Here is a 9,433-nt window from a genome sequence, read left to right on the forward strand (position 1 = left end):
TATAAATCCTATGGAAAAAAAAAAGCTATAATAGCTTTGTAATTTTAAATTGAATAATAGTGTTTAAAAATTATAAGCACATTCTGAATCATTTTATGGCCATGCAGTTTTTATGTTGGCTTTACGTTTCTGTTTACAATTGTTTGAGTTGGTATATACTGTTTGAAGGAACATTTAACATTGTGGTAGTTCATGAATTTAAACTGAATAGAGAGAAGTAGTGGGAGAATTAAGTCAGTTAGCTATGGCACTGGTGGACTCCTGGGGAAGCAGAGTTCAAAAGAAACTCTGCACAAAGCAACCCATTAAATTAGAAGAATGCAGGAGACTATTTGGTGGAGGATGAATTACTTAAATCCTGTCTTTGCACCTAACATGTTAATTAATGATCAGTGTGGTAGAAAATATAGAGTGAAGAAACTTTCAGTTCAGTTCAGTCACTCAGTCGTGTTTAACTCTTTGTGACCCCATGAATCACAGCACGCCAGTCCTCCCTGTCCATCACCAACTCCCGGAGTTCACCCAAACTCATGTCCATCGAGTCGGTGATGCCATCCAGCCATCTCATCCTCTGTCGTCCCCTTCTCCTCCTGCCCCCAATCCCTCCCAGCATCAGAGTCTTTTCCAGTGAGTCAACTCTGTGCATCAGGTGGCCAAAGTATTGGAGCTTCAGCTTTAGCATCAGTCCTTCCAGTGAACACCCAGGACTGATCTTTAGGATGGACTGGTTGGATCTCCTTGCAGTCCAAGGGACCCTCAAAAGTCTTCTCCAACACCACAGGTCAAAAGCATCAATTCTTTGGAAACTTTAAATTTCTGATTTGAGTAATAACTGGATTAGAATACCAATTTAGGCCAAATTGTATTAATGACCACAGTGCCAGCCTCAGTCTTATAGGAGTTATGGGGATTTTTAATTTTAACTGCATTAAACTAGGTATTTTGAGATTGCTTGGGTTGGCTGCCTTGAGTTAGTAAAGAATGAAGTTATTAACACCATTTCATACAACATAATTATCTGAACACTTGTTTTCTGCATTTGTATTATTGACAGACAAAATCAAGTGGACAAAAATTGGTTTGTTCTCATTACTGATCAAATATGGATTTATTTGATTATTTTGAGGATATATACACATACATACATATAAAACATTAATCTGTTTTTCTTTTTTCCAGTGTTACGTACTTGACAAAAACCCCAAGATGAAAATTTATGACTTCATTTAAGTTTTCCTTTGTCCTCGTTACCACTACATTCAGTTTTACATACTCATTTGTAAAGTTATTATTACTAGAATGTTGATTTCTACATTTCATTTAACATGTACCATAAATTGTTTTCCATGTTTTAATCTGAATTTATTCTTATTTTCTTTTGCCTATGAACTCTTTCTTGACAATCATCATGTAACCTATGTCATTTGCCCAGGTATATGAGCCCACACATTTTTCTCCATAACCTTGTAAAGATCTAATATAGATACAGATATGTACAAATAAATACATAAAATATGTGGAAGACTGTGAGTTTCTCATTTGGCTTTACAAAAGTCAGATCATAAAATCATAAACCATATATATTTCTTAGTTATATCCTTTCTTACTCAATTTATCAGGGTAGCCCGCCAGAGTAGGAGCTGTAGATTCAACTTGATTTTTTAAAATAGCAACATAGTTATCCATACTCCACATGGATACGTTCATTTACTCTTCTTCCATTGATGGAAATTAAAGTTGTTTTCAAGTTTTTTGTCACTATAAATAATGCCACAATGGATATTCTCATAGGTTCATCCCTAGATGATTAGAACTGGAACTACTAGATCAAAGGATACGTGTATTTTTTGTTTTTAATACATGAGGCCATATTACTTAAAAAAGCTGTGTGTGGACCTTGTTTGTATCTCAAGTCACTCACACTATGAAAGTAAGTATGACATTTGTAAGACAATTGGAAATGCAAACACTCACTAGATAGTTCATTAAATTGAGGAGTTTTTGTTATTTTTTAGATGTGATAATGGTATAGACACAAAATGAAATATTTATGGATGAAATACTTCAGAAAATTGCTGGAGGGAGAGAAGTGAATGAAAGGATGGATTAAATAAGAGTGGTCATGACTTGATAGCTGTTGAAGCTGGTATAATGGGGGTTTATTATATCATGATCTTCTTTTTTATATGTTTGAAATTCTTCACAATAATAATTTTCAAAAAATTAACAAGTCATACTATATCTAGTGAGAAAACTTATTTCCATACATTTCCCTTAAAACTGAGCGTTACTGCTTTCTATTTTTGAAAATCTGCTGTGTGAAAAAAAGGTGTTAGTTGCTGTAATTTGCATTTACTTTATTGTTAGTGAGGTTTATCATCTTGAGAGAGTGTAAATCTTCCTCACTGGCAGCTAGCATCTAGGTCATGGTGTTCCCAAAGAAACTTACATAATACTTTCTAGAATCTAAATAAGCTGTACACAAGGCCACTCTGACATATCTGGAATGAGAGAGACAAGACGACTTTGCAACCATAGAAACAATAAAACATCCCCCAACTCTGCCTAGCCTGAGTGACAGCTGCTCTTTTACCAATGACAACTTTCGGTTCAGTTCAGTTCAGTTCAGTCGCTCAGTCGTGTCCGACTCTTTGCGACCCCATGAATCATAGCACGCCAGGCCCACTTTAGCATTGCTTTAATGCTACTTACTAGATAAAAATTATGAATCTATCCAGCTACTAAATTGCCCCAGTTTCTTGACAGCCTTCAATCCGTAACTGGTCTCCACTTCTTTAACTTTTCTGGAATAACCCAGCACAAATGCAAGTTCTGTGAGAAGCCCCTTCCAATCCTCTTGTTGAGGCCTATAGTTCTTCTGGAGAACTTTCTCCCTTGTGGCAGCAAGGTAAAGAAACCTTTTCTTTTTTTTAACTACGGATATGACGGTAAACAATCCACCTTCTATGTGGGAGACCTGGGTTCCATCCCTGGGTTGGGAAGATTCCCTGGAAGAGGGCATGGTGGCAGCCCACTCCAGTATTCTTGCCTGGAGAATCCCCATGGACAGAGGAGCCTGGCGGGCTACAGTCCATGGGGTCTCAAAGAGTCGGATATGACTGAGCAACTAACCACAATGCAGCACATGTCCCTGAATGTCTTTCGTCAGTGGTCTTTAAAACAGTCTTTGCAAAGTTTATGATCCATTTGAATTTCCTCTTCTCTGGGACATTTTCCCAGTTTAATGGGTAGTTCTGAAAATTTCCCTTTTGTTTTAGAGTCAGTCCCATTGATAACTCTAGGACCTGTATGTACTACTTCTTACTCAGAAGGGGCAAAAGATAAGGATTCTTACTCAGGTTGGATCATTCAAGGTTTGATGGCATTAGCAAGAATTTTCAGGATCTTATTAATTCATCAGTAAGGCTGCTGAGAGATGAGGTTGAAAGTAGGAGCTCAGCTAAGTTGGACTTCTCTATTTGCTGCAGACAATTCTGGTTATTTTCTTGGCTACCAATCTTATTTGGCCAGCGTTGATGGAGTGTGTTTTTAAGTATGTATGTGCGCTTGTGTGTGTATACCATTTATTGCTTGTTGCATGAGGTATTGAAAGAGAAAATTTATCATCGTAACTGAGAAGTCTAATGTTTCTATTAGATTTTGTTTTATATTTTTACAAGGTCTAATGTGAGATAAATAAAAATTGAATGCTACTTTGTTCTTTGTTAATTGTTCTTGTATTGATATGAAATATTACTGTTTGTCCCTTGTAGTGCTTTTCATCTTGAATTCTACCATTTGTTACATTAACGTTGTAACATACATAACACAGTCTTTGTTTGGTATGCTGGGAAAATATTTTGATATTTAAAGCCGTGTGTTTTTATCCAGTAAAAGCCGTGTGTTTTTTCCATTTAGATGACCAAACCCTTAGTCATCCTTTGCCGTAAGGGAGAGTGTCACAACAGAATCAGAGTAAAGGAGAGGCAAATTCTTGGCTAGTGAAGTTCCTGGCCGAGGCTCAGGTATAGCTATAGGATGTTCAGAGCCAGTCTCTTCACCTTCAGTTAGCGGAGAGAAGAGACATGTCCTGTTCTGTTTGCTCTATTAGTTCTGTTTCCTTAAGTGTTAATGTCTGTCTTTTGTGAGATGTAGTGTTTATCAGTTTTGATGTTAGAATGTTTCTCAAATGTTTTGTAATTCTTGGGTTAGGTGTTCATCTTGATTTTTGAAGTTCCCTGTTAGTCTACATGTGAGCATTAGATCTGTGTATCTCATCTTGTTGCCAGGAATTTCAGGAGAGTTTGAATTTGCTGCTGGATGTATTGGTGAGGCAAATATAACCTCTACACTATGGAAACCAGCCTGGATGGTCTATATTAGTGTCCAGTCTTCTGGGGCCAAAGACGACCACATTACTACCATAGGCACTGCAGTGTCCTGCCTCTGTGGCTCAGTTACTTACAATCACTGCCCTTACCAGGAAGCAGAGGTCTCTACTGCTAGTTGCTTTGCAAAATCTGGGGAAGATTATTTTAGTAGTTACCTCAGCAAACTCTCATTACTATTTCCCTGTATTGTCCGTCTCTGAGGTTGGAGAACCTTCAAGTTGCTGTCCACATTTGCTTCAGTTTTTTGCTTTGAATATTTTAGGCCAGTATAATGTTCTCTTCCCAGTAGTCATGTATGGATGTGACAGTTGGACTATAAAGAAAGCTGAGCACTGAAGAACTGATGCTTTTGACCTGTGGTGTTGGAGAAGACTCTTTGAGAGTCCCTTGGACTGCAAGGAGATCCAATCAGTCCATTCTAAAGGAGATCAGTGTTCATTGGAAGGACTGATGCTAAACCTAAAACTCCAATACTTTGGCCACCTGATGTGAAGAGCTGACTCATTGGAAAAGGCCCTGGTGCTGGGAGGGATTGGGGACAGGAGGAGAAGGGGACAACAGAGAATGAGATGGTTGGATGGCATCACCGACTTGATGGACATGGGTTTGGGTGGACTCCGGGAGTTGGTGATGGACAGGGAGGCCTGGCGTGCTGCAGTTCATGGGGTCGCAAAGAGTCAGACACGACTGAGTGACTGAACTGAACTGAACTGAATGTTGTCTTTCAATCTGATACCATTTGCTTCCCATTTCCCAAAGATTTCTTTATCATTCCAACAGATTAATGTCATTATCAACATCATATCAGCCCTCAGCACTTCTGGATAATTCTCCACTTTTAAAATCAGTTGGATTTTCTGCTCCATATTTATTCTATACTGCTTAAACTTTTGACTATTCTAGGTGAGAAGGCCTTGCCATTTACTGCATTACCCCTCCATACTCTACAGAAATGGTGCCCACTCAGTAAATCTGACTTCTGTGGTGGTTTTAAAATCTGGGTACAAATTCTTTAATCTTCCTCCTTCAAAGTGTAGAGTCTTAAGTCCTTAAGTGTAGGTTGTATTACATGACTTGCTGCTGATGAATAGAATATGCCAGAAGTGATGGTATTTGACTTCCAAGACTGGGTCACAGTGTAGCTTCAACTGCTCTGTCTTGGGTTATTTGCTCTGTGGAACCCAGCTGTGAAGGGGTCCTGTTGGAAGGGGATCCTCCTGTCCTGTAAACTCTGCAGAGGACCACAGCCTGCCTGACATCTTGACTGTAGTCTCACAGGAGACTGAGCTAGAACCATAGCCCAGCAGCTCCTGGGGCCCTTCCTTTCAGAAATAATATTTCATTGGATGTATATACTACATGTTGCTTATCTGTTCACTCACTGATGGACACCTGAGTTTGTGCTGCTATGAACATGGGTGTACAACATCTTTTGGGGACCCTGCTTTCAGTTCTTCTGAAAGAAGAATATATACCCAGAAGTGGGATTGCTGTGTCATGTAGTACACTATTTTTAATTTTTTGAGGAACCACTATAGTGTTTTCCATAATGGCTATATCATTTTACATTCCCACCAACAGTGAACAAGGATTCCAGTTTAAGCAGTTTATCAAATCTTTCTTTTATGGATTGTCACTTTTGTGCAGTATCTAAGGACTTTTCGGCTAACCCAAGATCATGAGGGTTTTCTCCTGGTTTCTTCTAAAAATTTTATAGTTTTAGCTCTTACATTTAGATATTTAATTCATTTTGAGCTATTTTTAAATGAGTGGTGTGAAGTGAGGACCTAAATTCATCTTTTTTGCTTGTTAATATTCAATTGTTCCAGCGGCATTTGTTGAAACTAATATTCTTTCCCCATTGAATTATTCTGGCACCTTTTTTGAAAATCAACTGACCATAAATGTTAAGAGTTTATTTTTGGACTCTCAATTCTGTTCCATTGATTTATATATCCATTAAAAAAATTTTATTTGGCTCTTCCAGGTCTTTCTTGCTACACACCAGTTTTCTATAGTTGTGGCAAGCGAGGCCACTCTCTAGTTGCAGGGTGTGGGCTTCTAATTGCAGTGGCTTTCCTTGTGGAGCACGGGGCTCTAGGGTGAGGACTTTAGAAGTTGTGGCTCGTGGGCTTAGTTACATATAGATTCCATGTGGAATCTTCTTGGACCAGGTATTAAAGCCATGTCCCCTGCATTGACGGGCAGATTGTTAGCCACTGAACCACCAGGGAAGTCCAATATATCTATATTTATGCCAGTACACTGTCTTGATTTCTGTAGATTTAGAATTTATTTTGAAATTGATAACTGTAAGTCCAACTTTGCTTTTTTTCAAATTTGTTTGAAGCAATTCTGTTCTGGGTCTTTTGAATTTTTATATGAGTTTTAGGATCAGATTGTCAATTTCTGCAAAAAAAAGCAGCAGGGATTTTGGTTTGCTTGCACTGAATCTATCGATCAATTTGGGGAAGAATTGCATTTTAAGAAGAGTAAGTCTTTTAATCCATGAATATGAAATGTCTCTCCTTTTATTTTATTTTAATCTTCTTTAATTTCTCTTAGCAATATTTTATAGTTTTTTCTTCCAGCTTCATTGAGATATAAGTGATATACAGCATTGTATAAGTTTAAGGTGTCCAACATAATGATTTGACTTAAATACAGTATAGTCTTATGCTTTTTTGTTAAATTTAGTCCTAAGCATTTAATCTTCTTGATATTATTGCGAATGGAATTCTTTTCTTTTTTTTTATTAGCACTGTTGTTGTTTAGTTGCTAAGTCATGTCTGACTCGTTTGCCACCCCATGGACTGTAGCCCACTAATCTCCTCTGTCCATGGAATTTCCCAGGCAAGAATACTGGAGTGGGTTGCCATTTCCTACTCCAGGGGATATTCTTGACTCAGGGATGGAACCTGTGTCTCCTGCATTGGCAGGCAGATTCTTTACCACTTGAACCACCTGGGAAGCCTATGGTGATGCAAAAGATAAGATAAATGGTTTTCAGGTCAAACCTCATTACCCATTTTTGCTCTTTTACTTAAGAGATTTTTACACTTTGGTTAGTCTCTCTTATCTTCCATATCGCTATCTATGAAATGGGGTTAAAATGTATTTTAGTTGCTCTGAATCCCAGCTCTCAGAGCCTCAGGAGACTCTGCCCTTTGAGGGGAATTCCCCTCAGAGGGTCACCATGGCCAACAAGAAGGGGTGCTGGAAGTGGGCCATTGGTGGTGGTGTCAGTACGGTTCTAGTGTTTGCCATTGCAATGATCGTGGGCTTCTCACTGCAGAAGCACACCATCCTGCCAGGCTATGAACAGGATCGGACCTGCTGCTCTGACGCACACATGATGGGCTACCTGCTAAGTTTGGGTCAGATCACCCAAAGGGACGGCCTGCTGGTCACCTGGTACCACGCTGCGAACAGCAAAGAGCAGATGAAGGTTGCCCTCAGCAGCAACGTCATGGTCCTGGAATCAGACGTCACAATAGAAGGGCTTGACACAGACGACGAGACAGGGGTTCCCATCACGGTGCACCCCCCCAGCCATCTACAGTGACAACACCCAAGAGCAGTGGCTGGAGGCTGTGCTGTCCTCTTCCAAGAAGAGCATCAAGGCTGTGGGCCCCACCCTGGACCTCCTGCGGCAGCTGATAGAGGAGGGGAAAGTTCGAAGGCCTGTGTGGATCAATGCTGACATCCTGAGGGGTCCCAACATGGTCAAACCAATAGAGGTCAATGCTCCACAGTTCCTGGCCTTGGTCCAGGAGAAGTATCTTGAGACAACCCTATCTCCAGGCTGGACTACCATCTACCTGCCCTTGTTCCCAAATGGGACATACACCCAGACCACGGTGGAGAAGATGCAGGAGCTGGTGGGAGCAGTGCCACAGAAGGTGACCTTCTCTGTGTGGCTTGTCATGGCCAGAGCTGCCCGGCCCCACTTCAGCTGGCTGCTGGGCCAATCTGACAGGTACAGTCTGACAATACGGCAGTCTGCCTCGGACCCCGTGACAGTGGATGACCGCCTCTATATCCAGGACAACACCACCACCCACCAAGTCTGCTATGACTTCTTTGAGCCTCTCCTGTCTCAATTCAATCTGCTTGCCGTGAATACCTCACAGAAGCAAAGGTACTACACCAGGGGCAGCCTGATCCCTGCTCTCCAAAACCCTGGAGACGAGGGTCTGAGCATGGAGTGATTGGTTCCTGACATCCAGGGCAGTGGAAGCACAGCAACAGTGCGGCTCCCAGACTGAGAAGGCACGATCCTGCTGGATTCGGGCCTTCAGGAGCCAGCAGCTGGGGAAGTGCTGGGCAGTGGCTATAGGGAACAGCTGTTCACAGATATGCTGGAGCTGTGCCAGGGCCTCTGGCAACCCGTGTCCTTCCAGCTGCAAGTTGGGCCTCTGGGCCAGAGTCCCGCTGGTGTCGTGGTCCGGCTGCTGGTAGCCTCCCCCCGGTTCACAGTCACAGTGGAACACAGCCCTGGCCAGGGCCACTATGCATCTATGTGGGCAGTGCTGCTGGCAGCCAGGGCCGTGGAGAAGACCCGAGTCTACTACAGGCTACCCCAGAGCTACTGCCAAGACTTGCAGGCAGTTATTGGCAGACACTCAGCACTCAGGGGTGCTGGCCTGGTGCACCCCGGCTTCCCATGGGGGAGGCAGGAAGGAATAAATGCCTCTGCTTCCTCAAAAAACAAAAAGTATTTTAGTCCTTTTTTTGTAAGGACTAAAGGGGAATTTGTAGGTAAATGTGAAGTAATCAAAATTGTGATCCGAAACTGATAGTCCCCCTCCACTGAACAGGATCCTCTAGAATGAACCTTTGAAGGAGAGTGCTCTGGTCTTTTCTCCAGGATAGTAAAATCAACTCCTTTTAATTTTTTTTTAATTTTTGGTTGTGCAGTTTGGCATGTGGAATCTTAGTTCCCTGACCCGGGATCAAACTCACATTTTATGCAGTGTAAGTGTGGCGTCTTAACCACTCAAATGCCAAGGAAGTCCTTAAAGTTGGCTTCTTTTAATTAA

At 41.3% G+C, this 9,433-nt stretch overlaps 1 pseudogene; it reads left to right on the forward strand.

Moving 5' to 3' along the window:
* The first annotated feature begins 7,587 nt into the window (after positions 1-7,587).
* Positions 7,588-9,190, forward strand: LOC129563427 (protein FAM151A pseudogene; annotated as a pseudogene).
* Positions 9,191-9,433: the final 243 nt, after the last annotated feature.

The sequence above is a fragment of the Moschus berezovskii genome, chromosome 9 (genome assembly GCF_049115385.1).
Source record: "Moschus berezovskii isolate FMDL1 chromosome 9, NW_MosBer_1.0, whole genome shotgun sequence".
Classification (NCBI taxonomy): domain Eukaryota; kingdom Metazoa; phylum Chordata; class Mammalia; order Artiodactyla; family Moschidae; genus Moschus; species Moschus berezovskii.